The sequence below is a fragment of the Ovis aries genome, chromosome 2 (genome assembly GCF_016772045.2).
Source record: "Ovis aries strain OAR_USU_Benz2616 breed Rambouillet chromosome 2, ARS-UI_Ramb_v3.0, whole genome shotgun sequence".
NCBI lineage: Eukaryota > Metazoa > Chordata > Mammalia > Artiodactyla > Bovidae > Ovis > Ovis aries.
The window spans coordinates 199578432-199603664 of record NC_056055.1 but is presented as its reverse complement, the minus strand read 5'-3'; the positions used below and the strand labels follow the sequence as shown (position 1 = coordinate 199603664).

At 42.5% G+C, this 25233-nt stretch overlaps 1 protein-coding gene across 7 annotated transcripts in view; it reads left to right on the top strand.

The window, feature by feature from the left end:
* The window catches only part of ANKRD44 (ankyrin repeat domain 44), a 313666-nt gene that overhangs the window by 22386 nt on the left and 266047 nt on the right, over nt 1-25233 (top strand). Inside the window, exon 1 of one of the 7 annotated variants that reach the window (XM_060410152.1) lies at nt 1-25233. This exon is cut by the window's left edge and continues 3299 nt beyond it; it is cut by the window's right edge and continues 39899 nt beyond it. The exons of the other annotated variants lie outside the window; for them this stretch is intronic. The gene's annotated coding sequence lies outside the window, so the exon portion shown is untranslated. 7 annotated transcript variants of the gene reach the window in all.

Sequence of the window (25233 nt, the reverse complement as noted above, 5' to 3'; positions counted from 1 at the left end):
TTTCAGTATTGTGCAGTCTACGGGTTTTGTCAAATATTTAATGACATGTGTCCACCATTATAGTATCACACAGGGGAATTTCACCACCCTTTTAAAAGCCCTCTGTGTTCTTCCCATTCATCCATCTTCCCTAACTTTTAGAACCATTGATCTCATTATTTCCATAATGTTGCCTTTTCTAGAATGTCAGATAGTTGGATAGATTCCTTTTTAAAATATCATAGGATAAGAAAATTTTGGAACTTTAAGGGATCTTAAATCTGTTTCCATTCTATGGTCTTTTCATGCTTACCAAAGTTGCATATTTTTTTTTAACAGTTTGGATGAAAACCAAATGTTCAGCTTCACAAGTACACCAGTACTTTAGGTTGTTTAAATATTTCTAGGAGAACTGAGAAGCATTAAAAAAAAAAAACAACACAACAAGGTGTAGTAAGTAGAGATGCTTTCTATCCTTAGAAATTACTTAAAGATTGTAAACCAACTTTGACTGCCATTTTGATAGCATTAAAAGAGGTCTTTGGATTGAAAAAAAGATTGCTTTCAGATCAAGAGAACTAGTATTAAATAGAATGGTGGCTTAGTTGGTAAAGAGCCTGCCTGCACTGCAGAAGACCCAGGCTTGATCCCTGGGTTGGGAATATCCCCTGGAAAAGGAAATGGTAATCCCAGGGACAGAGGAACCTGGCGTCTGTCATTTACGGGTTCGCATGAGTCAGACACTACTGAGTGACTAAACCACCACCTTGCTTAATTTTATTGCAAGGTGGAAATGGGCTCTATTGAGGGAAAAAACGTTTGGAAAGGATAATGTGCTTTAATAGTGTCATGGAAAGCTCTTGTAGAGTAGCAAACGACTATGTTAGTCAACCAGCTACAATGGCCAAATGGAAGGGGTCTCTGCCTTGTGCCAAATTATCCAGCCTGCCCCTTTTCTCTGTAAATTGGGGTAGGCAGCTCTATCAGACTAACCCAGAATTAGATCTTGGACTCAGGGATTTAGTGTGGGAGTTGGAATTGTTGAATCACTTCCACTAGTGCTCAGTGATGAAAACTGACAACCTTGATTTTGCCCCAGAGGTGACTGCATTGACATCTCTTCTTTAGACTCTGATATTGTATTTTGTTCATTTCTTTAAGCTCTGTGCAGGTTTTTTGTCAGCCACAAATAGAGTTTGTATTTTCTTTCCTTTTTGTTTCTCTGTGATCTGTTTAACCAGGGTTTATTTTGCAGGAATTTGTGAGGGGGGCATGCCTAAGACTTACACAGGCCAAGTCCTTAGGGCTGTGACACTAGACTGTTAATAGCGTAAGAGGCTCTTGGTTATGGCAGTAAGTCATAAAGTCACAGAGGGATTTGGTTTCTGGAGAAAGTAAAAACGTACTTAGCATGTTTATGAGAAAGGAGTGAGAGTCATTACCCTATTAGAGCCAAGCATTAAAGCTTCAACATCCAGCTAGAATATTTCCCATAGCTCGGCAAGTCACTTTAACCCTTGATTTCCCACACTTTGATCCTGTTCCTCCAGTGGCTCCATCACAGGTGGGCTACTGTGTACAGATCAGAACCCGGAAGAGGAGCAGGGGGGATCTTGATGCCACCGGTAGCTTTTATGGAGTCATACATGCTCCATAGACTGACTCTTGGTCTGCATGGTTGCAGCCACACTCCTGTGGCAGGAGGGTTTGTGGAGCTTGGTGGACATCTTACAGTGGAATTCACCAGGGCCCACAGGCCTTGCTCAACTCGAACTCCCTAGTTTTTCATTGCTTCTTGCAGGATGTCTGTAAGTGGGCCTAGAGATTTGACTAGAGGCTAGTGAGTAAGAAACTCGCCCAGGGCCTAAAACTCCTGGGTGGGTTTCAAGGTGCCCATTGTTTGGAGTGCCACAAAACTGGAATATTGCTGCTTCTGTCATATGGAACAGGCCCTGCTCAACTAGAAGAAAATATATTTCTATTGTTAGTAGTTAAAATTTAACAATTATCATATTTCTAGAATTTTGTCTAAATATACACATGTAGTTTCTGAGTATATGTTGCCTTCATTTCTTGTGAGGTCATATGGTGGTAGATGCTAAGGTTTTAGAGAAATTAATGAGAAAACTTAGAGAATAAATGTCATATCTATATGACAGTATACATAATTATTTTTTTCCTTCTAAGAACTGGGAAAAAGACTCCATTGTTTGATTTTCATGGTTAGGCAACTTGGACCTGGTCACAGAACATGGATAACCTGAGGGACAGTACTTGGAAACCTCTAGATCAAAATGCAGGGAAATCTCTGAGGAATCCTGGTGGCCTAACAGAGGCCAGGGGGACTCTTGTTCATTCTTGGTGTGCACATCTTTGATATTGTTTGCAAATAGGTCTCACTGAAGTGAGTTCCATCTGTTAATGTCACTAGGTATAGATGTTTGTCCATCTTTGAAGGCACTTTTCTTTTTGGTTCTTACTAAATTTTTAAAACTTTTTGTTATGTGCCTGTTTATATAAGGCCTGATGCTTTATTATCTCCAGAGTAAAATATAGATATTTCAAGTTTGTAAATTCTGTGAAAGCCATTTAGTTTTAGTTTCTCTGTACCCCTCAATCCATCAAAGAGACAATGTCCTGAACCTTTTTGAGAGATAGTTATCCAACTTTCTATTCATTTTCTTCCGCGTGGCCAATTACTGGGAATTACTTCACTTAACTAAAACTGGAAAACCATTGGCAGCCCTCATATAAGACATGAGCCCCTAGGTAATTGACATTTGAGACTCCTAATTTCCAAAGCGAACAATAGGATGTAAAGTACCTCTTCCAGTACTCTTGCCTGGCAAATCCCATGGATGGAGGAGTCTGGTAGGCTGCAGTTCACGGGGTCGCTAGGAGTCAGACAAGACTGAGCGACTTCACTTTCACTTTTCACTTTCATGCATTGGAGAAGGAAATGGCAACCCACTCCAGTGTTCTTGCCTGGAGAATCCCAGGGATGGGGGAGCCTGGTGCGCTGCCATCTATGGGGTCGCACAGAGTTGGACATGACTGAAGCGACGTAGCAGCAGCAGCAGCAGCAGATGTGTTTGGAAAATGAGGAAGTGATGTTGCTAACTTGCTGTTTAATATAGTGGGGTGTAGCTTGACTAGTTCGGTTTAGTCACTCAGTCATGTCCAATTCTTTGCAACCCCATGGACTGCAGCACGCCAGGCATCCCTGTCCATCACCAGCTCCCAAAGCTTGCTCAAACTCATGTCCATCAAGTCGGTGATGCCATCCAACTATCTCATCCTCTGTCCCCTGTTCCCTTCTCTGTTCTCCCATCCTCTGTTCCCTTCTCCTTCCTGCCCTCAATCTTTCCCAGCATCAGGGTCATTTCCAATAAGTCAGCTCTTCACATCAGGTGGCCAAAGTATTGGAGTTTCAGCTTCAGCATTAGTCCTTCCAATGAATATTCAGGGACTGATTTCCTTTAGGATGGACTGGTTGGATCTCCTTGCAGTCCAAGGGACTCTCAAGAGTCTTCTCTAACATCGCAATTCAAAAGCATCAAGTCTTTGGCACTCAGCTTTCTTTATAGTCCAACTCTCACATCCATTAATGACTATTGGAAAAATCATGTCTTTGACTAGATGGATCTTTGTCAGCAAAGTAATGTCTCTGCTTTTTATTATGCTGTCTAGGTTGGTCATAGCTTTTCTTCCAAGGAGCAAGTGCCTTTTAATTTCATGTCTGCAATCACCATCTGCAGTGATTTTGGAGCTCAAGAAAATTAAGTCTCTCACTGTTTCCATTGTTTCCCCATCTGTTTGTCTTGAAGTGATGGGACCAGATGCCATGATCTTAGTTTTTTGAATGTTGAGTTTAAAGCCAGCTTTTTCACTCTCCTCTTTTACTTTCATTAAGAGGCTCTTTAGTTCCTCTTCCCTTTCTGCCATAAAGGTGGTGTCATTTGCATATCTGAAGTTATTGGTGTTTCTCCCGGCAGTCTTGATTCCAGCTTGTGCTTCTTCCAGCCCAGTGTTTCTCATGATGTACTCTGCATAGAAGTTAAATAATCAGGGTGACAATATACAGCCTTGACATACTTCTTTCCCAGTTTAGAGCCAGTCCATTGTTCCATGTCTGGTTCTAACTGTTACTTCTTGACCTGCATACAGATTTCTCAGGAAGCAGGTAAGATGGTGTGGTATTCCCACCTCTTTAAGAATTTTCCACAGTTTGTTGTGATCTACACAGTCAAACGCTTTGGCATAGTCAAAGCAGAAGTAGATGTTTTTCTGGAATGCTCTTGCTTTTTCTATGATCCAACGAATGTTGGCAATTTGATCTCTGGTTCCTCTGCCTTTTCTAAATCCATCATGAACATCTGGACGTTCATGGTTCATGTACTGTTGAAGCCTGCCTGGCTTGGAGAATTTTGAGCATTACTTTGCTAGTGTGTGAGATGAGTGCGACTATGTGGTAGTTTGAACATTCTTTGGGACTAGAATGAAAACTGACCTTTTCCAGTCCTGTGGCCTCTGCTGAGTTTTCCAAATTTGCTGGCATATTGAGTGCAGCACTTTTATAGCATCATCTTTTAGGATTCGAAATAGCTTAACTGGAATTCCATCACCTCTACAAGCTTTGTTTGTAGTGATACTTCTAAGGCCCACTTGACTTTGCATTGTAGGATGTCTAGCTCCAGGTGAGTGATGACACCATCGTGGTTGTCTGGTTCATTGAGATCTTTTTTGTATAGTTTTTCTATGTATTCTTGCCTCCTCTTAATATCTTCCGTTTCTGTTAGGTACATACCGTTTCTGTCCTTTATTGTGCCCATCTTTGCATGAAATGTTCCCTATTTCTAGTTTTCTTGAAGTGATCTCTAGTCTTTCCCATTCTGTTGTTTTCCTCTATTTCTTTGCATTGATTACTTGAGGAAGGCTTTCTTATCTCTCCTTACTTTTCTTTTGAACTCTGCATTCAAATGGGTATGCTTTCTTTTTCTCCTTTGCCTTTTGCTTCTCTTCTATTCTCAGCTATTTGTAAGGCCTCCTCAGATAGCCATTTTGCCATATTGCCTTTCTTTTCCATGGGGATAATCTTGATCCCTGTCTCCTGTACAATGTCATGAACCTCTGTCCATAGGTCTTCAGGCACTGTATCTAACAGATCTAATCCCTTGAATCTATTTGTCACTTCCACTGTATAATTGTAAAGGATTTGATTTAGGTCATATCTGAATGTTGTAGAGGTTTTTCCTCTTTCTTTAATTTAAGTCTGAATTTGGCAATAAGGAGTTCATGATCTGAGCCACAGTCAGCTCTTGATCTTGTTTTTGCTGACTGTGTAGAGCTTCTCCATCTTTGGCTGCACAGAATGTAATCAATCTGATTTCAGTATCATCGGTGATGTCCATGTGTAGAGTCTTCTCTTGTGTTGTTGGAAGAGGGTGTTTGCTATGACCAGTGCCTTCTCTTGGCAAAACTCTGTTAGCCTTTGTCCTGCTTCATTTTGTACTCCAAGGCCAAACTTGTCTGTTACTCCAGGTATCTCTTGACTTCCTACTTTTGCATTTCAGCCCTCTGTGATGAAAAGGACATATTTTTTGTGTTTGTTCTCAAAGATCTTGTACGTATTAAGTCCATTCAATTCAGTTCTGTTCAGTTCAGTTGCTCAGTTGTGTCTGACTCTTTGCGACCCCATGAATCACAGCGTGCCAGGCCTCCCTGTCCATCACCAACTCCCAGAGTTCACTCAAACTCATGTCCATCGAGTCAATGATGCCATCCAGCCATCTCATCCTCTGTCCTCCCCTTCTCCTCCTGCCCCGAATCCCTCCCAGCATCAGGGTCTTTTCCAGTAAGTCAACTCTTCGCATAAGGTGCCCAAAGTATTGGAATTTCAGCTTCAGCATCAGTCCGTCCCGTGCACATCCAGGACTGATCTCCTTTAGGATGGACTGGTTGGATCTAGTATAGTCTATATTATAAGACTTGTGGAAGGTGCTCATCCTAAGTTAGTGTTCTGTCTAAAGCTCACTAAAATGATTCTGATATACATATATGGAAACTGCAGTGTCTATCATGTTTTATTAATATGATGAAAGTTTTTATTTGGAGGCATTAGAGAAAGAGGCTGCTGCAGTGAGGGGCAGTTATTGATGGAGTGTGTGTATCTTGAATGCTAAACCTGACAGTTTCTAGTACTGGGCTCGTACAGAGTATGTGGCAGTGTGTGTTTTAAGTTGGAGTATGCGTTTGGCATTTGGATGCAGGTAGCTTAGTTTAGAGTGTTATACTGGGGCGTTTGGAGTGGTTTTGATGTGGCATGATGTGGTTCTGGATGTGCTTAGCAGATGTGAGGGCTACCTTGGGATGTTGAGAGGTAAAACAGAAGGCATGATGCCTGAATTTTAGAAGGCTGGGAAGAAAGGAATTGAGCCCAGCTTTTTACCTTCTTTACCTTTATGGAGAGTGAAGAGGAAATATTTGAAATGGAAAGAATAATAATTGCAATAGATGTGGTTAAAACTGTGAATGTTCGTAATCTCTCCAAATGAGAGGAGAAGCCAGAAGGATGATCAGGGAAAGGACCAACTACTTTTATAGGCAGTGAATGCATCATAGGTCTCTGCTTTTATGAAATAAAAACAGTGTCTTTCAGATTTTTACTTGGCACATTAGCTAGTGGTATTCTGTATCTGTTTAGAAACTTTTACTTATAATTCCTTGAGAAGAGTCCCTGGTAGCTTTTTTTTCCTCCTAAGAGAAGGAAACATCATAGAAATATTTTTTTAGAAATATATTTTTTGCAAGCTTCTAACCTTTACTTGGGTGGCTTCCCAGGTGGCTCAATGGTACAGAATCTGCCTGCTAATGCAGGACACAGGTTCAGTCCCTGGGTCGGGAAGATCCCCTGGGGGAGGAAATGGCAATCCACTTCAGTATTCTTGCCTGGCAAATCCCATGGACAGAGGCCTAGAGTCCAATACGGTTGCAAAGAGTCAGACATGACTGAGCGACTGAGCAAAGGCACAAAGCTTCACTTAAATTATCCCCTCCCCACGGGATAGGTTAATTTTTCTTGCCAGCACATAGAGACTGGTGTAAGAAGTTGTTAACTTCTGTCTTAGAGCTTGGTTACCCTTGTTCTGATATGACCCAAGCAACATGAAACTGCACTAGTTAGATTTTTTTGCAGTGAGGACTATAAAATTAAAGAAACCCTGTTATGATGGCTGCTCTAAGAACAAGCAAATGGAATGCAATTCATTTTCCAAATTGAGTCCTATCACTTCATGCCAGTCTCTGGGCAGAGCCCTAGGTCTTGAAAAGTATGTCTTTCAATACCTGTTTTACTGAAATTTCAGTGTTGATCTCCATGTTCCTATATAAAATAATTCATGTAGAAATTAAGTGAAACAGTTGCTAGTGCGCTGGGTGCTGAGTCACTTTATTTGTGTCCAACTCATTGTGACCCTATGGACTGTAGCCCACCAGGCTCCTCTCTCCGTGGGGATTTTCCAGATTGAACCTGAGTTTATTCCATCTCCTGGATTGGCAGGTGGGTTTTTTGTTTGTTTGTTTTAACCACTAGTGCCACCTGGGATGCATAGTAAATAGAAAATAACTGTATTCTTAATAAGAAACCTAACTGTTGGACTATAAAGAAAGCTGAGCGCTGAAGAATTGATGCTTTTGAACTGTGGTGTTGGAGAAGACTCTTGAGAGGCCCTTGGACTGCAAGGAGATCCAACCAGTCCATCCTAAAGGAAATCAGTCCTGAATATTCATTGGAAGGACTGATGCTGAAGCTGAAACTCCAATACTTTGGCCACCTGATGTGAAGAGCTGACTTATTGGAAAAGACCCTGATGCTGGGAAAGACTGAGGGCAGGAGGAGAAAGGGACGACAGAGGATGAGATGGTTGGATGGCATCACGGACTCAATGGACATGAGTTTGAGTAAACTCCGGGAGTTGGTGATGGACAGGGAGGCCTGGCGTGCTCTAGTCCATGGGGTTGCAAAGAGTAGGACATGACTGAGTGATTAAACTGAACTGTTGAAAAGTTCAACAAATAAATTACCTGGATGGCAATAATTATCCAATAAACATCTTAGTATCTCATATCATATGTATTAATAATATATTTTAACAATTTATGGGGATGGTTTCTCAGACAAATTTAATGTAACAATGAAGTCATTGGAACCTCTGTTACTGAAGTGGATTTTTAAAATTGCATTTCCCTCTTGCAACCATTTTTGTAGCAATAAAGGAGCAGTAAGCAGGTGAAAGTAAGGCTTGCGCACTGCATCTGACTAGAATAGGTCAGGTTGCTCTCTGATAAGGGAGGGGTTAGGATTTTGGTGTGGAAAGATTTCCGGTATTGCACTGTTTCAAAGAGTAGCTTGGTGGTATTGGTATTCTCGAACTTAAGTGGGCAACAGATGCGGAAGGGTTTTATCAAATGAGGAACACTGTTACTTTTCCTATTTTCCAGCATCGACTTGTGGGCAGTACTCTGTATCTTCAATTCACTGAAAGGAAGGGAATATTATTCTTGGAAATATTTTTATGAGTCTAGAGAAAGAATGTGTGAACAGAACCAGGACTCAAGACTTTAATTTAAAGAACATTCTAGTAGTCAGAGTTTTTCATTTCTTAAATTTTTTTAAAATAATTTTTTTAGTTATATAGAAAATGTTTTTTTTAAACATTTCTGAGGTTGGACATGTAAATTTCCTCTTTTTTCTTCAAAGACTTTAAAAAATAAAACCAAAATCTTAGCTGGAGAAGTTTATTAAGATAGTAGCACGATAGATAAGATAGAGCACAATGGTTGCCCCTTATCGGTGGGGGAAAATATTCCAAGACGCCCAGTGGATGCCTGAAACTGTGGATAGTAGCGACTGTGTTTTTTCTAATATACCATACCTATGATAAAGTTTATTTTGTAAATTAGGCACAATAAGAGAATATTTAAATTGCCAGCATTACTACTTTTGTACTCTGGGGCCTCCTGAACATAAACACTTCGATACTCTGACAGTTGATAACCCAGATAGCTACTAAGTGACTGGCTGGAAAGATAACCTGGACAAAGAGATGATTCATTCCTAGGAGGGACAGAGCAGGATAGGGCTGGATTTCACTGCTCTACTCAGAACGGTGCTCAGTTTAAAATTAAAATCTTATATACTGTCTATTTCAGAGTTTTCCATTTAATGTTTTGCAACTGCTGTTGACTTCAGGTAACTGAAACAGTGAATGGGGTACTACTGTGATAAAGAAAGGCTGTGTATGGTGGGTATTGATCGAAAACATAACTGCTAATTGGTAAGATTAATGTCTTAATTGGTGATTGACTAACACTGGGTAGGTATGTTTCTTAAATGATGCTACTACCTTTCGGAGGCTGTTACTTTTTTTAGCAATCAAGTCAACAGCATAATTCCCGGTCCATCAGACTGTCTTCCGTGAGGCCTGTCAAGATCATGGATGTTGTCCAGCCATCACTCAAGGCCTTCGAGCTCTGCCCTGACAGACCTTAAACTATGAGGTCAGCTTGAAATCTCTCCCTTTCTGTTAAGTTTGTGGTTCAGCACAGGTAACTGAAAACAGATGTGCTGAGGGAGCACTGCTAGTTTTCTTATTGAGTTTTGGTGATTGGGGGTTGGGGAGTGAAATCTGCCTCTTACAAACCCTTTGTGCTTTCGTTTTGTGTACAGTTTTCTGATCTCAGCAATATTTGCCCAGGTTCTATCCAGATGCTTTTTTGTTTTGTAGAGAGATTGCTGATGGGGGTGGAGAGGAGCCATAGCCTACTTTTCCTTCATGCTAATCTCTTCCTCCTGATGTCTGTTTCCTGTCTGCAGACGGAACACAGTCCCGTGGGACCCAAAGTGATTTTACAACCTAGCAGTTGCCTCTTAGGATTTTTGCATTAAACACTCGTTAAGCTATTTGACAACGGTAGGAAAAGAATGAATTGGCAGTCCTGTCACGTGCTCGGGCTAAAAGAGAGCAATGATGGGACAGCGAGGAAGAGAAATAAGATGATTTAAAGACAGAAGTATCTCATAAACCTTAAGTCCCAGGGAGGACCCAGATTGTGGTGGTTGCTGAAGAGTGAGGGCAGGAAGCCTCTCATGAACATCCGCTGTGGGAGGGGAGCAGGTGAGATGCTAGGGAAGTCGGTGTGAGAGGCTGTGCCTAGGAGCTGCACAGTCCACCTGAGGTGGCTCCAGGATAAGGGAATAAAATCCCACCGTGCACGGCACATCCAGTGCCAGCTGATCACTATCATGGCAACTCAGGGGGAGAGAGCATCCAGGGAAGACGATCTTCTGAAAAGCAGCTTTGTGGAGGATATGAGATTGGAGCTGGCTTTTAAATGTCTTGTGGGAGGAATTTTTGGGGCTTCCCTTGTAGCTCAGTCAGTAAAGACTCTACCTGCGGTGCGAGTAGACCTGAGTTCGACCCTTGGGTTGGGGAGATCCCCTGGAGGAGGGCATGGCAACGCATTCCAGTATCCTTGCCTGGAGAATCCGCATGGACAGAGGAGCCTGTCGGGCTACAGTCTATGGGATTGCAAAACGTCAGACATGACTGAGCGACTAAGCACAGTGGTAAATGTTTAACAAGCTGGGAGGAAGGAGGAAGAGGGCATTTGAGACAGAGGCCAGAAATAAGAGAAAAAGAAAGTTCTGTGCTAGCTTCCCAAGAGCAGTGATGTCAGCAGTTGACGGGAGAGGAGGGGTTTGCACAGGAGACAGTGGCAGATGGATTGGAGAGAATGGGCAGCACCCTAGAAAAAATGCTAAGGGGTTTGGGTTCAATGGGGAGCCATGGAATAGTTGATCAGAGTTCGGATTTGTGCAAAGTAGTGTTTTAAGAAAAATGATCTAACCACAGTGTAGAGCACCAATGGCTTATTTACTGCCTTGACTGTGTGATACTGTGTCTTGAGGCATTGTTCAGTTAGTAACACATCTTTATCGTATACAAGTGGGCCCCTGGCCTTGTATCAGGAACTGACCCTTCCTTATGGGCCCCCTGGCCCTTGTTAGAAGAGGGAAATGTTTTATCACCAGCTTCTCTTAAATCCCATGGATAACATATTGATGTGTGGGCTGAATGATGGACATACGATTAACTCTTAAATACAGCACTGCTAAGCTCTGGCCTTTCAATCATGCGGTTATGAAATTTTACCCAGCCTAAAACCATAAGAGCAAAACCCTGTTAGTCTGATCTACTCACAGCACACAATATGAGAACCTAGTCTTTGAAGGGGTGTGGAAAAACTGGAGAACCGCTGACTGCATGAAATGTAAATAAGAATTCCATGTGGAGAGATTCTTCTCTCAGAGTTTTCGGTATTTTATTCTCTTGAATGTTGGCTCCAGACCACACCACCTGTTTCTGCTCTTAACTTCTACAAGGCCAAAGGTCTTTGCCTCGGAGATTTGAAGTACTTGCTTGCTGCTGACCCACATACCCTTACTGAGGGAAGAGAAAAAGATGGAGGGTGAGAGCTGAAGGGCAGAGGGCTTTTGGTCTTTGGTTAATACAAGCTGGGGTCACAAAGCAGTGCTTTGATTGGAAACATTCCTCCAGAAGCATCTGGTCTCTGGACAATGCATCTGGAAGTTGGGGAGTCACGGGAACAGGGTGTGATACATTGATGTTAATCTTGGTCCATCTAAGCAGAAGAAATCCTTATTGCCCGTGGTGAGACATGGGATAATTAGTTCTACACAACCTTAGTCCTACTCAACCTGCTGGGTTGGTGTAACGGTGATCCAGGAGAACCTGAAGTTTGATTGTGACCAGTGGGTGCTGAATCTTGGTCAGACCAAGATTTTATTCATTGCAGAAGCTTGATTATCTTCCAACCGTGGTCCTGGGATTATCAGTCATGGTGGGAATACCGCTTGACACAGGGAAGGAGTGAATTTTCCTTAGGGTCCTGCAGACAGAGAAGCAGCCATTCAGCTATCTCTGGCCTGGTACCTCTCATCCCTTGTGACATACTCTGACTACCCCTTTGATTAGGCAATCTCACTGCACATCTGTGAAAAGTGTAGGCCACCACTGTTTTCCTTGCCATTTTGTTCTTATTCTCCACAGACATGTGGCAGGCATTACTTGATTGCTTATAGTTATAGCCTCTTTAATCTTAATGAAATGACAAATCACTGGTTTAAAAAGTATGTAGATGCTTTCCTGTGTTATTAAGAGTACCCTCCATTACTTGCTGAGAGAGCCTCTCTCCTTATCCACCCTTCAGCTGCTCCTTCAATCCCCTGCCCCCACTTCCAAATGGCTGTTAAGACATTCTGAGCAGTGGGGTCTCAAAGTGTGGTCCCTAGATCAGCGAAATCAGCACCCCCTGCAACTTGTTAAGAAAGGTAAATTTTAGGGCTCCACCTAGGACTACAGACTTCCCAGGTGGCACTAAAGAACCCACCTGCCAATGCTGGAGATGAAAGAGACTCTGGTTCAGTCCCTGGGTAGGAGGAAATTAGCCCTTCAAGCTGGCAACCCACTCCAGTATTCTTGCATGGAGAATCCCATGGTCAGAGGAACCTGGAGGGCTACAGTCCATAGAGTCAGACACGACTGAAGTGACTTGCAAGCACTGTGATTCTAACAAGCTCCTAAGTGATTCTAAAGAGTGTCTGAGTTTGAGAAATGCTTGACTTGGCATATGAAGAGCCTTGATCTTTCCCTTCATAGTGTTAAAAATAAATTTTGTATCTACCTGTATGCATACCTGGGGTGTAAGAATAAAGATAGAACCTGATGCATTTCATCTTCATTTCTATTCATTGTTGACAGTTTCTGCTTTAGAATGGGGAAACTTAGCACTTTGCAGTTTAACAGCTAGTTAACCACCACTTAACCCCTTAGCACTAGCCAATTGCTTTCCCCCTCCCTCTAGCACTAACGTGTTTCCATCCCCGGCCTTCCCACCATTGCCCTCCTGATTGGTACCATAGTGTCACCATAGTGAAGTCGCTCAGTCGTGTCCGACTCTTTGCGACCTCGTGGACTGTAGCCTACCAGGCTCCTCCCTCCATGGGATTCTCCAGGCAAGAATACTGGAGTGGGTTGCCATTTCCTTCTCCAGGGCATCTTCCCGACCCAGGGATCAAACCCAGGTCTCCCACATTCTAGGCAGACGCTTTAACCTCTGAGCCACCAGGGAAGCCCACAGTCACTCACTATTAGGCTAACTTGCTGCTCAGGGAGACAGTGTTAAGATGGCTCTCTGATTAGGTGGGAATTGATTAAGCAGAAGCTTTGTCCTGTTGCTAGATCAGGGGAAGGAAAACAGCTTCTAATTCCAAGCCTCCTGCCATTTTGCAGTTGCCTCAGTTAAGTAACTTTTCTGTGATTCGTGGCTTATTAGCATTTGTGACTCCTGAATTTCTGTTCTCCTAGAGTCTTTCTAGCTTTATGTGAACAATATGTGCTCAGAATCTCTCCTCACAGTGGTATCTTTTTGTCATCCAGAATTGGTGAGAAGGCGAATAACAAGATGCAAATGCAGCTTTGGAATAGAAATCATTCTTCACCACACTCCCTGGGCTCTCCCCTAAACCCACCCCATTTCCACTGGGCCCAGGTCCAGTGTTAGTGGGATGGTTAAACCCTGTCCTCTGGGGCTGCAAGAGCTGAGTTTGAAACCTTAAGTTACCTGTCTTCCTTGGGCCACAGTCTTTTCTTCTGAAAGATCTGGACTGGAATAGTATTTACCAGAGGGTAGCTGTGAAGTTATTGTTGTTTTTTAATTTCTTTAACAGAGAGGTGACTTTTTTTTTAATTGAGGTATAGTTGAATTACAACTGTATGTTTCAGGTGTACAATATAGTGATTCACAAATTTTAAAGGTTATACTCTGTTTATGGTTATTACAAAATATTGGCTCTATTCTCTGCACTGTACAATATATCCTTGTGTGTATGTGTGTGTGCTCAGTCGTGTCCACCTCTTTGCGGCCCCAAGGACTGTAGCCCGCCAGGCTTCTCTGTCCATGGGATTTCCCAGGCAAGAGTGCTGGAGTGGGCTGTATTTCCTTCTCCACAGCTGTGTGTTTTGATGGAGTTAAAGAAAGGCAATGCCAAAGAATGCTCACACTACCGCACAATTGCACTCATCTCACATGCTAGTAAAGTAATGCTCAAAATTCTCCAAGCCAGGCTTCAGCAATATGTCAACCGTGAACTTCCAGATGTTCAAGCTGGTTTTAGAAAAGGCAGAGGAACCAGAGATCAAATTGCCAACATCCGCTGGATCATGGAAAAAGCAAGAGAGTTCCAAAAAAACATTTATTTCTGCTTTATTAACTATGGCAAAGCCTTTGACTGTGTGGATCACAATCAACTGTGGAAAATTCTGGAAGAGATGGGAATACCAGACCACCTGACCTGCCTCTTGAGAAACCTGTATGCAGGTCAGGAAGCAACAGTTAGAACTGGACATGGAACAACAGACTGGTTCCACATAGGAAAAGGAGTATGTCAAGGCTGTATATTGTCACCCTGCTTACTTAACTTATATGCAGAGTACATCATGAGAAATGCTGGACTGAAAAAACACAAGCTGGAATCAAGATTTCTGGGAGAAATATCAATAATCTCAGATATGCAGATGACACCACCCTTATGGCAGAAAGTGAAGAGGAACTCAAAAGCCTCTTGATGAAAATGAAAGTGGAGAGTGAAAAAGTTGGCTTAAAGCTCAACATTCAGAAAACAAAAATCATGGCATCTGGTCCCATCACTTCATGGCAGTTAGATGGGGAAACAGTGGAAACAGTGTCAGACTTTATTTTTTGGGGCCCCCGATTGCAGCCATGAAATTAAAAGACGCTTACTCCTTGGAAGAAAAGTTATGACCAACCTAGATAGCATATTGAAAAGCAGAGACATTACTTTTGACGACTAAGGTCCGTCTAGTCAAGGCTATGGTTTTTCCTGTGGTCATGTATGGATGTGAGAGTTGGACTGTGAAGAAAGCTGAGCGCAGAAGAATTGATGCTTTCGAACTGTGGTGTTGGAGAAGACTCTTGAGAGTCCCTTGGACTGCAAGGAGATCCAGCCAGTCCATTCTGAAGGAGATCAGTCCTGGGTGTTCGTTGGAAGGAATGATGCTAAAGCTGAAACTTCAGTACTTTGGCCACCTCATGCGAAGAGTTACTCATTGGAAAAGACTCTGATGCTGGGAGGGATTGGGGGCAGGAGGAGAAGGGGATGAGAGAGGATGAGATGGCTGGATGGCATCACCGACTCGATGGATGTGAGTTTGAGTGAACTCTGGGAGTTGGTGATGGACAGGGAGGCCTGGCGTGCTGCAGTTCATTCAGTTGCAAAGAGTCGGACAGGACTGAACTGAACTGAATGTATGTAAAGGGCTACTGCAGTGATGCTCCCTGGAGATGAGGCTCCTAGGAGCATTGGTTTTCAGATCCCCACACCAGTGTACCCTCTTTATGACCCTTCCCCCAGGCTAGCCTCTCCCTTTCTTGAATTTCCATAGCTCTTTGTTAGTATCATGTGCCTGACATTACGATTACACCCCCAGGCTAGGCGATGGCTTGGTGTCCCCACTCTCCCTCGTAGCTGTGGCTAATCAAAAATACTACATATAAAACCTTAGAAATAAGGGCTAAATAAGTCTTTATGTTTATCACTAAGACTAAGATAGCTACAAATATAGACCAATATTATACAGGTAACTCATTAATTGTGACACTCCTAAACCTGTCACGGTTTTTGGAGATGATAAAAAACTCTTGGTAAAATTCTGGATAGAATTAAGTATATCTTTCCCTTGATTTATAGGATAATTAAATTCTTAGAAAATTCAATGTATTTAAAACCGAACAAAAATATTTTTATGAAATGCAGTATTAAGATCTAGATTCACATGATTATATAAACTTTTGTTCTCTTTTATGAAAGTTGTGTGGAACATGGGACAATCCATTATCTAGAGGGACCTTCTGGAACATTGTAGGAATTTAGCATTTCTGCTCCCACCCTTCCCAGATGCCATCAGAGTTCTATAATCAGTGTTACAACCAAAAGCTACTTACGAAAACGATTCCAAAGCCTTTAGGGACAGTGCTACCTTACCAGGAGCCACAGCCAAGGAGATAGGCATCAGCTCCAACTATAATCATTGCAGAGCCCTTACGGCCCCTAGCAGCTTGCCCTGAGGACATGATATTCTGTACAAATGTGGTGAATATGAATGAATTGCCAGACTTGGAATATTTTGACATAAATGGCACATATGGAAAAATAAAAGTTTTATGAGTGTGATTTTTGTTTCTTCCTAAGCCACAATTGGCGTCTGCTCTTTGTGACATTATGGAAGCGCTGAGCTACTTTAGACAACAGAAGGGCTTTGTTGCAGGTTGGGTTGTCTTGAAGCAGTTACATGGAGTTTGGGGCTCATTAGAGACTGGTACTCAGAAAGGGAAGGAAGCAGGATTGGGTAAAAGAAGGGTTTGAAAAGACCTCAGCCAACCTGGTGGAAAACTCTGCAGTGAATACGTGCAGTCAGTGTCCTGCTTTGGGAAAGAATTACTGGGCTTCAGTCAGCAGACTCGGATTGTCTCAGGTCCTGCAGAAAGGGCATGATCTCAGGGAGGCATCTCTTTGGCCCTAGGGCAGACCTTGAAGGAGTGGGCAGCTGAAGGCCTTGTTTTGACCATGCTCCCGAAGCTGGGCAGCAAGTTCTTCCCCAAAGAGGGATCTGGGCAGCTTACCTCCATCTACCACAGTCCCTCATGTATATCCTCACTTGAGCGGCATAGTAGTTCTAGAAGATAGGCATCATTTCCATTTCATAGATGAGGAAACTCAGCAATTTCCCTGGCTTAAGTACATAACTAGTGTCTCAGTGAGGACTGGATTCTACCCCTTCTAAATGTCAGGCCCCCTTAGTGATGTCCACTTGCGTTCCACAATTCTCATTCATTCATTGGTTTATTATTCAGTCCCATTCATTTGGTTGATGTGAGGTGCTGTGCCCCATGCTGTGTGCTAAAGCCTGTCCCATTCATACTGTTTCTTTCATGGTTGGTTGAGTAGCTTACAGGTAGATTAGCACAGTGAGGTAGAAATATCTGAGTCCTTTTAAATTCCCAGCTTTTATCACTTGATCAGCTTAAGGAATTAATTAGAAAAATCCTTGACATGCCTGAGAGCTTGTTTTGTGATAAAGATTTTCCTTGTAGGTTGTTTCTGGCAGAGACAAGGGCCTTTGATTTAGGGCCTCTTGAAAAGAGTGTCTCGGGCTTTCCAGATACCACTTCCCAGGCTCCAGCCAAGTGAAACTTGTGGGAGAATCGGTGGCTGCCTTGGGAACCTGACAGGCATATAGGAAGCAGATGCCACCATGCACACAGGTGGGCCCTTGACTCTGTGCTCTCTTCCTTTCTTGTTGCTGGGCAGTTTAGACTCTCAGTGGCCTATTAAAAAGACTCTCAGATGATTTTCAGGTCAGCCAGGGGGAACTACGGTCTTTAATAAAAGGCATGGCATTTCTGCTACAGTGTGTTGGAATAATTTTGGCTTTTTCACAAATCAGATGGGAAATTAGGTTACAAGGTTGGCTGTAGGCAGGTCCAGTGAACCCTTAGAATTGTTGTTGTTCAGTCCTCTCCTTTTTGCAGCCCCATGGACTGCAGCATGCCAGGCTTTCTTGTCCTTCACCATCTTGCTTGCTCGAACTCATGTCCACAGAGTCGGTGATGCCATCCAACCATCTCATCCTCTGTCCTCCCCTTCTCCTCTTCAGTCTTTCCAGCATCAGGGTCTTTTCCAATGAGTAAGCTCTTCGTACCAGGTGGCCAAAGTATTGGAGCTTCGGCTTCAGCATCAGTCCTTCCAGTGAATATTCAGGATTGATTTCCTTTAGGATTGACTGGTTTGATCACCTTGCAGTCCAAGGGACTCTCAAGAGTCTCCAACAGGTGAAATAAACACAATGTATGATAGTTTAATATTCTTGAGGCCAGAATTCTTTTAAAATAGTTTAATTTTTTAAAATTACAAAATATAAGCTCACTGTAGCAATGAAATCTCCTGTCCCCTGCAATAGCATCATACCCTAAAGGCCATCAGTATTAACATTGTGTGTGTTTCCTTCCTTCCTTTTCTCTGTGCTTATTCAATCATGTACAGTTGTATTTACCTCATGGTTTTTTCTCTTCCTTTTAAATAAAAATGTGATAAATTGCTCTATCCATAAAACAATGTATTATAAACATCTCTCCCACCCCAGGTCAGTCTCAAGCTTCATAAAAAGCTATTTTATTATTTTTATTATTCCATAGTATGGACATATCATGATTTATTCAACTGTTTCCCCTATTGATGGGCTTTCAGATTATTTCCAGTTTTTGTCATTAAAACAATGCTGCAGTGAAAATTATTGGTCCAGGTAGTGCTTCTACAGGCCCCTCAGAGCTGGGAATAGGAGGTGAATGAGAGAAGAAGGTGGAAAGGCGGGAGAGAGGGCGGTGCTCTCTGCTTAAACAGCTAAAGCAATTCAGAAAGTAAGAAATAGCAGACATAAGGGCATGAGTGAAATAAAGCAAGGTTCTGTGTTGGAGGAAAGGCCCCTTTCAGGAGGTAAACTTATGCCGAGATCGCAGGATGGGGGAGACAGCCTGAAGTGGGTGATGTATGTGAGGAAGTTAGATTCATGTTCTGAGTTATTCCTTACTGGAGCCTGCCAGATGACCTTCTTAGAAGTTATAGTGCCATACACTCCACCCAGCAGTGTCTCAGAGGCTCTGCTTCCTCATACCCACCCCTCGCCCTTAGCTTTAGGTATTATTAGTCTTTCCACATTTCACCAGTCCATTATATGAAAAATGGAAATTACCCTGTGTGCTGAGGAGGTTAGGAAGCTTTTTATATGTTCATTGACCTTCTATATTTCTCTTCCTTGGATTGCTTATTCATCAAATTTGCCATTAAAAGAAAGTGGGCTACCCAGCGTCTTCTGACATTTTGTAGCAGCTCTGTCTCTATCAGAGGCCATTGCCTCTGGGAAGAAAGACTTTGTCTTTCTTTATTATTATTATTTTTACTTTACAATATTGTATTGGTTTTGCCATACTTCAACATGAATCTGCCATGGGTGTGCACGTGTTCCCAATCCTGAACCGCCCTCCCGCCTCCCTCCCCATACCATCCCTCTGAGACGGCAAAAGAGACACAGATGTATAGAACAGGCTTTTGGACTCTGTGGGAGAGGGAAAGGGTGAGATGATTTGGAAGAATGGCATTGAAACTTGTATAATATCATATAAGACTTTGTCTTTCTTCAGTCTCTCCAGATGCCTTACCTTAACCCCCGACACACAGCCTTCATTAATCTTTAAAAAATTATGGGCCTGGGGCCAATAAGCTTTTCAAAGGCCTAAAAATGTCTGAAATCAGAAAAAAAAAAAGTTTATATTGGCTTCTTGAATACTGAAAGAAAGCTAAAGTCAAAAGTAATTACGTTTAACCAAATGTCTATAAAACATAGCATGTATGTCAATTAGTCTTTTGCAGCTCATTTCAATATATAGTTATAATGCAAATAAAAGTAATGTATATTTAGTGTGGGAGGTGGGCATATTTTTACATATTTAATATTGTGGAGGGTGGGGCTTCCAGGTGAAACTACAGTTGCTGGTTGCTGAGCCATGTCCAGCTCTTTGCAACCCCATGGACTGCAGACCGCCAGGCTCCTCTGTCCGTGGAATTGTCCAGGCAAGACTGTAGAGTGTGTTGCCATTCTCTTCTCCGGGGGATCTTCCAGATACAGGGATCAAACCTGGGTCTCCTTGATTGCAGGCAGATTCTTTATCTTCTGAGCCACCATGGAAGCTCCTAGTCACCCTAAAACCTCCCAGAATTCTTAGAAAAAATTTCCCCTAGTCTACTTTCCCACTAAGTTCCTTTCTCTCTCTCTTTTGGTGTTCTTTGATTTTTTCGCTTTTTTGCCTCCTGGCCCCTTGGCATTCAGCACTCACACTTCTCTCACATGGCCTGAAACTAATGTAGTTCATCCTCAATGACCTCAGGTTGCAACTCTCACCTCAGCCTGATATCCTCTGGGCCTCTTGACCTCGTTGACTACTTCCTTCTGGAAGCTCTTGTGCTCCTTTGATTTTGCCTATTTTTTCTTAGTTTTCATTTTACCTTTCTGACCATTCCTCCTCAGTCCCCTGCCTCCCAACTCAGTGTTGTTTCTTCATGAATCCTTCCCTGAATGAATCCTTCCTTCTTCATGAATCCAATCCTCCTTCTTCACTTGGTTAATTTCAGCAATTCCTTTGTCTTCAATTACCCTCACTATTTTCTGTATACTGTCTCAAATTCCTTGTGGAGGAAAGAGAATATAAATTTTCAAAAGAATCTGTATACCCCTTCCACCACCACAAACAAAACAAACAAACAAACCTTTAGAACTGAGTTAGACCCAGAGAGTATTTTAAAACTGTGATTTGCAACCTGTGAGTGGATTGTCAATGTAACAGGCTGGGACTGTATTAAAAGAAAAATAGAACAGAAAATATAATTTTATACCACATGTACTTGGGAGATACTGTTTTATGGAACTTTTGTTAAATGTATTTGTATGTATCAAGATTGGCTTCATAATTTATGGGATCCTATGTAACATGAAAATACTGTACCTCTTGTTAAAAAGTCAGTGGGAGTTTCAAGATGGCAGCGGCAGAGAAGTAACCAAGAGGAGGCTCCTCTGAGTGTGTGGCCCTGTACAGCTGCCCAGCTTGCAGTGCACACATGTAAGCAGCCCTCATGTGTTTGTGTTTGACTTGTGTTGAGATGTCAAATTATTTTCTTACTGTGAATCCCAGGCAAATAAGTTGGAAAGCCACTGTCCTAATGTGTGCCAAGAATCACGTGAAAGGGTGCCTGTGGGCACAGCATGGGAGCTGGTTCCAAACCACCTGTATTCAGTAATTCCACTGCTAGTCCGCTCGCCTCCACCAGGCTAGCCGGCTCCATTTTTCTCAGTCTCTGCCCACTCGGGTCTCGTTTCTGCTGTGTTGCCCTGGCTCCAGGTACTCCGTCTGCACCTCTCCTTTGCTTGTTCAGCAAGCTGGGGAACACCTGTTTTGGAACCCCCTCGAAGAATGGCTTAGACACTGCCTGCAATTAAATGCCAAGGTTTCTCTTACTTCCAACCCAGAAGTCTGTTACTTTTAAACATTCCACCTGGATATACCTTATGAGCTTCAGACTGAGACTCATTTTCCACTTCCCCTTTCCATCCCCTTCCAGCCCTGCTCAGACTCTATTCTTTCCTTTGGTTAGTGCCACTGCTGTTTACTCAGTTGGCCCAGCTTATAACTGTGGGGGTTATTCTTTATCCTTCCATTCTTCCTTCTTCTCCACCTCCTCATAGCCCATTAGCTGCCAAGTCTTGTTGGCTTGGCCTCCCACATAACTGCTCTGAGACTGTTGTCTCTTCTGTAAGTCTGGCAGAGAGCCTGACTCCTTAGCAGGGATGTGAAGCCCTTCATTCTGGTCCTCACCTGCGTCTCATCGTCAGCTCCCGTCTTACCAGCCCCCCAACCCCTGTTCCAGCCACACATCTGTTTTCTTGTGTTCATGGTCTTCTCGCTTGTGAGCAGTAGCACAGCCTCACTCCTTGGTATATTTGGAAACGTGGGGGAGCATTCCGTTAGTTATCATAATGGTTGGGAGTTGCTGCCAGTGAATAGCGGCTGGGGTCAGAGATGGCAAACATCCTGCAGCGTGTGAGACATTGTCTCCAAGGGGAATTTTCCCCCTCCCTGCCAAATTGCAGTAGCCACCCTGGTGAGAAACAGAATGGGGCTGTGGCATGCCTCTGTCCTTTGTATCTGTCATTCTTTTGGCCTGAGATGCCCCTCCTCGGCCTCATCCTGGGGAGATCATACATATTCTTTGAATTCAAGCTTAAAAAATGCCACCTTCTCTCTGAAGCCTCCCATGCCCATTTCATACGGAAGATAATTGGTTCTGCTACTTTGTTCCAGGGCACTTGTACCTCGAGTGGAGCACTTCTCTGAGCTTGCCTTTCCCTATGAAAGGGTCAGCCTTACTCAGCTTTGTTCTCCCTACTCCTGGCAGGGGGCTGGCAGGTGCTGTTATGGGGTCACCATAAGGTAAAGAGGGTGGATTGGCTGAAATGAATGAAACCTGTAGCCTTGCAGCTGTGCAGTTCTTAGATTGGGCTTTACTTGCTGCACTTGAATTTTGTTTTCTCTTTCCTTCTTCCCTGCCCCTCTCTCTTTTTCCCTTTAACAATTGTAGCTTCTCTAACTCGGGCATGTGCTTCTTCGTTACTACAGATTGGCTGTCCTCCATAGTTACAGTCATCTGTGGTTCCTCGAGGCATCTAAGAATTGAAATAGATCTTGGCCATCTTTGTTCCTGAGGTGTGACTGCAGTAGTTACAGCTCCAGTTTCCCAGGCAACAGCCTTCTGGTTATGAGTAGCGTGTTCCTCTTAGTGGATCTTTATTTGGAGAGAGGAGTCTTATGGCTTCTATCTCCATGTTCAAACTCTCTGTGCTTTATTGCTTATGAAAGGCCAGTTTACATTAGAATAGGGCAAGGATAAACTATTACTCTGCTCTGGCAATTTTAACACTTTCTATTGAAGCGTACTATACATACAGAAGAGAACACCTAAGTGTTCTCTAACATACCTGTATAAGTAGCACCCAGATCAAGAAACAATGCCTCAAAGCTTAATGATTTTTCATGGAACTGTTAGATTTTTTTTCTAATGTACATTTCTTATTTAAGAGTCACATTTCTTTCCCAAACCGATACTAATCTAAGATCCTGTAAAATGGGGCCTGATTTAATATCCATGGGCATTCAAACCACAGGCTAGCTAGGAAGCTTTAGGTCATTCCTATTTAACATATTATTTAAAAATGCTAGTTCTCCAGCATTAGGAAGGTTCCTCGTAATTCAGCTGCTTCAGTTTAAGGACTCACTCTGCTCTTTGAAAGCAGCACGTACTAGGAAGGCCTCAGTCCAGGCTGATTCCTCAGTGTAGGCTGAGTCCATGAAACAGGTGCTTGCGAACAGAGAGCCCCCTCTCCTCGCCCCATTTCCTTACCTCTTAGAGCCTTGTACTCTTACTTGAGACACTCTGCTAAGTTGTGGTTGACTGGCTTTTAATCAAATAATAACTCAGAAATGGCCAATTTTAGGCCGTTCACAATAGGGAGAAATGACAACCCTACAGAAAGGGAAGGGTGGTAAACGTGATAAAAGCATGAAAGAGCTAAAAATTGCATTAAAAATTCTGTAGTGATTTAATATTTTAAAGCACACAGAGGGCATCTTTGAAATATTTGATGTACACAAAGGTGACCCTTTGCTGTTGGCGGAGTGTGCTATTACGGTCTTTATAATCTTTTTAAGAAGATAAGAGAGGGTGCTACTATACATTTTAAGGAAATCTCCACCTGAAATGGCTAAAATTAAAAAAAAAGCATTCCTACATTTATTGAGTGCTAAACTTTTATTCATTATTCATCTATTCTAATATGTAATGAGCACCTATTATGGGCTGGGCACTGTTCTAGGTGTTGAAGAAGATGTACTGTATACGTCCATGGAATTCTCCAGGCCAGCATGTTGGAATGGGTAGTCAGTTCCCTTCTCCAGGAGATCCTCCCAACCCAAGGATCCAACCCAGGTCTCCCACATTGCAGGTGGATTCATTTCTAGCTGAGCCACCAGGAAAGCCCAATACTGGAGTGGGTAGCCTATCCATTTTCTAGTGGATCTTCCCAACCCAGGAATAGAACTGGGGTCTCCTGCATTGCAGGCAGATTCTTTGCCAGCTGTTTATTCATTTAGTCATCTATTAATAGTAATATGTAATGAGCACCTATTATGGGCTAGGCACTGTTCTTGGTGCTGAAGATATACTCCACAGCAAAACACAAAATCCCCGTCCTCTTGGACATTAATCCAGAAGACTAGGCTGTCTAGAGCAAATAATTCTCTATGACTTGAAAGGGTCAAACTTTTTTCTTTATTATTTTGAATAGATTATATAAGGAGTTTTTCTGTGTTGTAAATAGACTAAATGGAAGAGATTATTTCTAAGTTCTTTTTAAACTTTATTTATTTTAAATTGGAAGATAATTGCTTTACAATATTGTGTTGGTTTCTGCCATATGTCAACATGAATCAACCGTAAGTATACATATATCCCCACCTTCTTGAACCTCCCTCCCTCTTCTTACCCCCAAACTGGCTGTTTGAATGTCATATACCATATTGAAAGTTTTTTTGAGCTTGACTTACCCTAGTTGTTGTTGTTGTTTTTAATCATAACAGGAAGTAGGAAGTGGTCTTTTTTTGTTTGTTTTGCAGGTAGGGAAATGGCAAAATCCAGAGGTGTAATGATTTGCCTGAGATATGCAAGGGCTAGTGACACTCTTCAATGCTCAGACTGGAAGGTTTTCCACTTCCAAGTTCAAGTCCCTGGGTTGGGACCGTCGTTCAGTTGTATAAAGAAAAAGTGTGGGAAAAGTCCATTAAAAAAAAAAAATGGAATGATTTGATGTTCATGTAATCAGTCCTAAAATGAATTCCTCACCTGTGGCTTTCTGGGTCAGATAGCAGCCTTGAGACCTGCTTGTGAATTAGTGGCTTAACTGGCTCTCAAAAGGATATAATTTCAACTGTAATTTTCCTCCTTCTCCCTCCCCATTGGCATGCTTATAGAAAGCTCTTAGCTGTTATTTGGGGCTTTCTAAATGATCGAAATGAAACAACTACCAAAGCTTTTATTTTGGTCCTTAATCAGAAAGGACTGAAAATGGTGGCGTTTGGTGGAAAATTCTTTTGGTGGTCACCTCTGGTTGGTCCCCTAAAAGACTGTTTGTTCAGCCTGGTTGAGCAGCCACTACCCCTCAAATAGGTTCCACCTGCCTGAGCAATCATTTGCTGCCTTTATCATACAGCTTTCCCCTGGCCTATGTCCCGTTTATTAAAGTTCATTTTTTGTACAGGGATATGTCATATGCTCTGTGGAACATAAATTCTAGATGGATATTAATTACCTTAAGCCAGATATGATTTAAATTTTAGCTCTTGGAGGGTATGATAAAATACTTTCACTACTGGAAGTTCAATTTGTGAAAACATAGGTGCTTTGTATTAGAACTCTTACATTGTGCTGCTAATAAA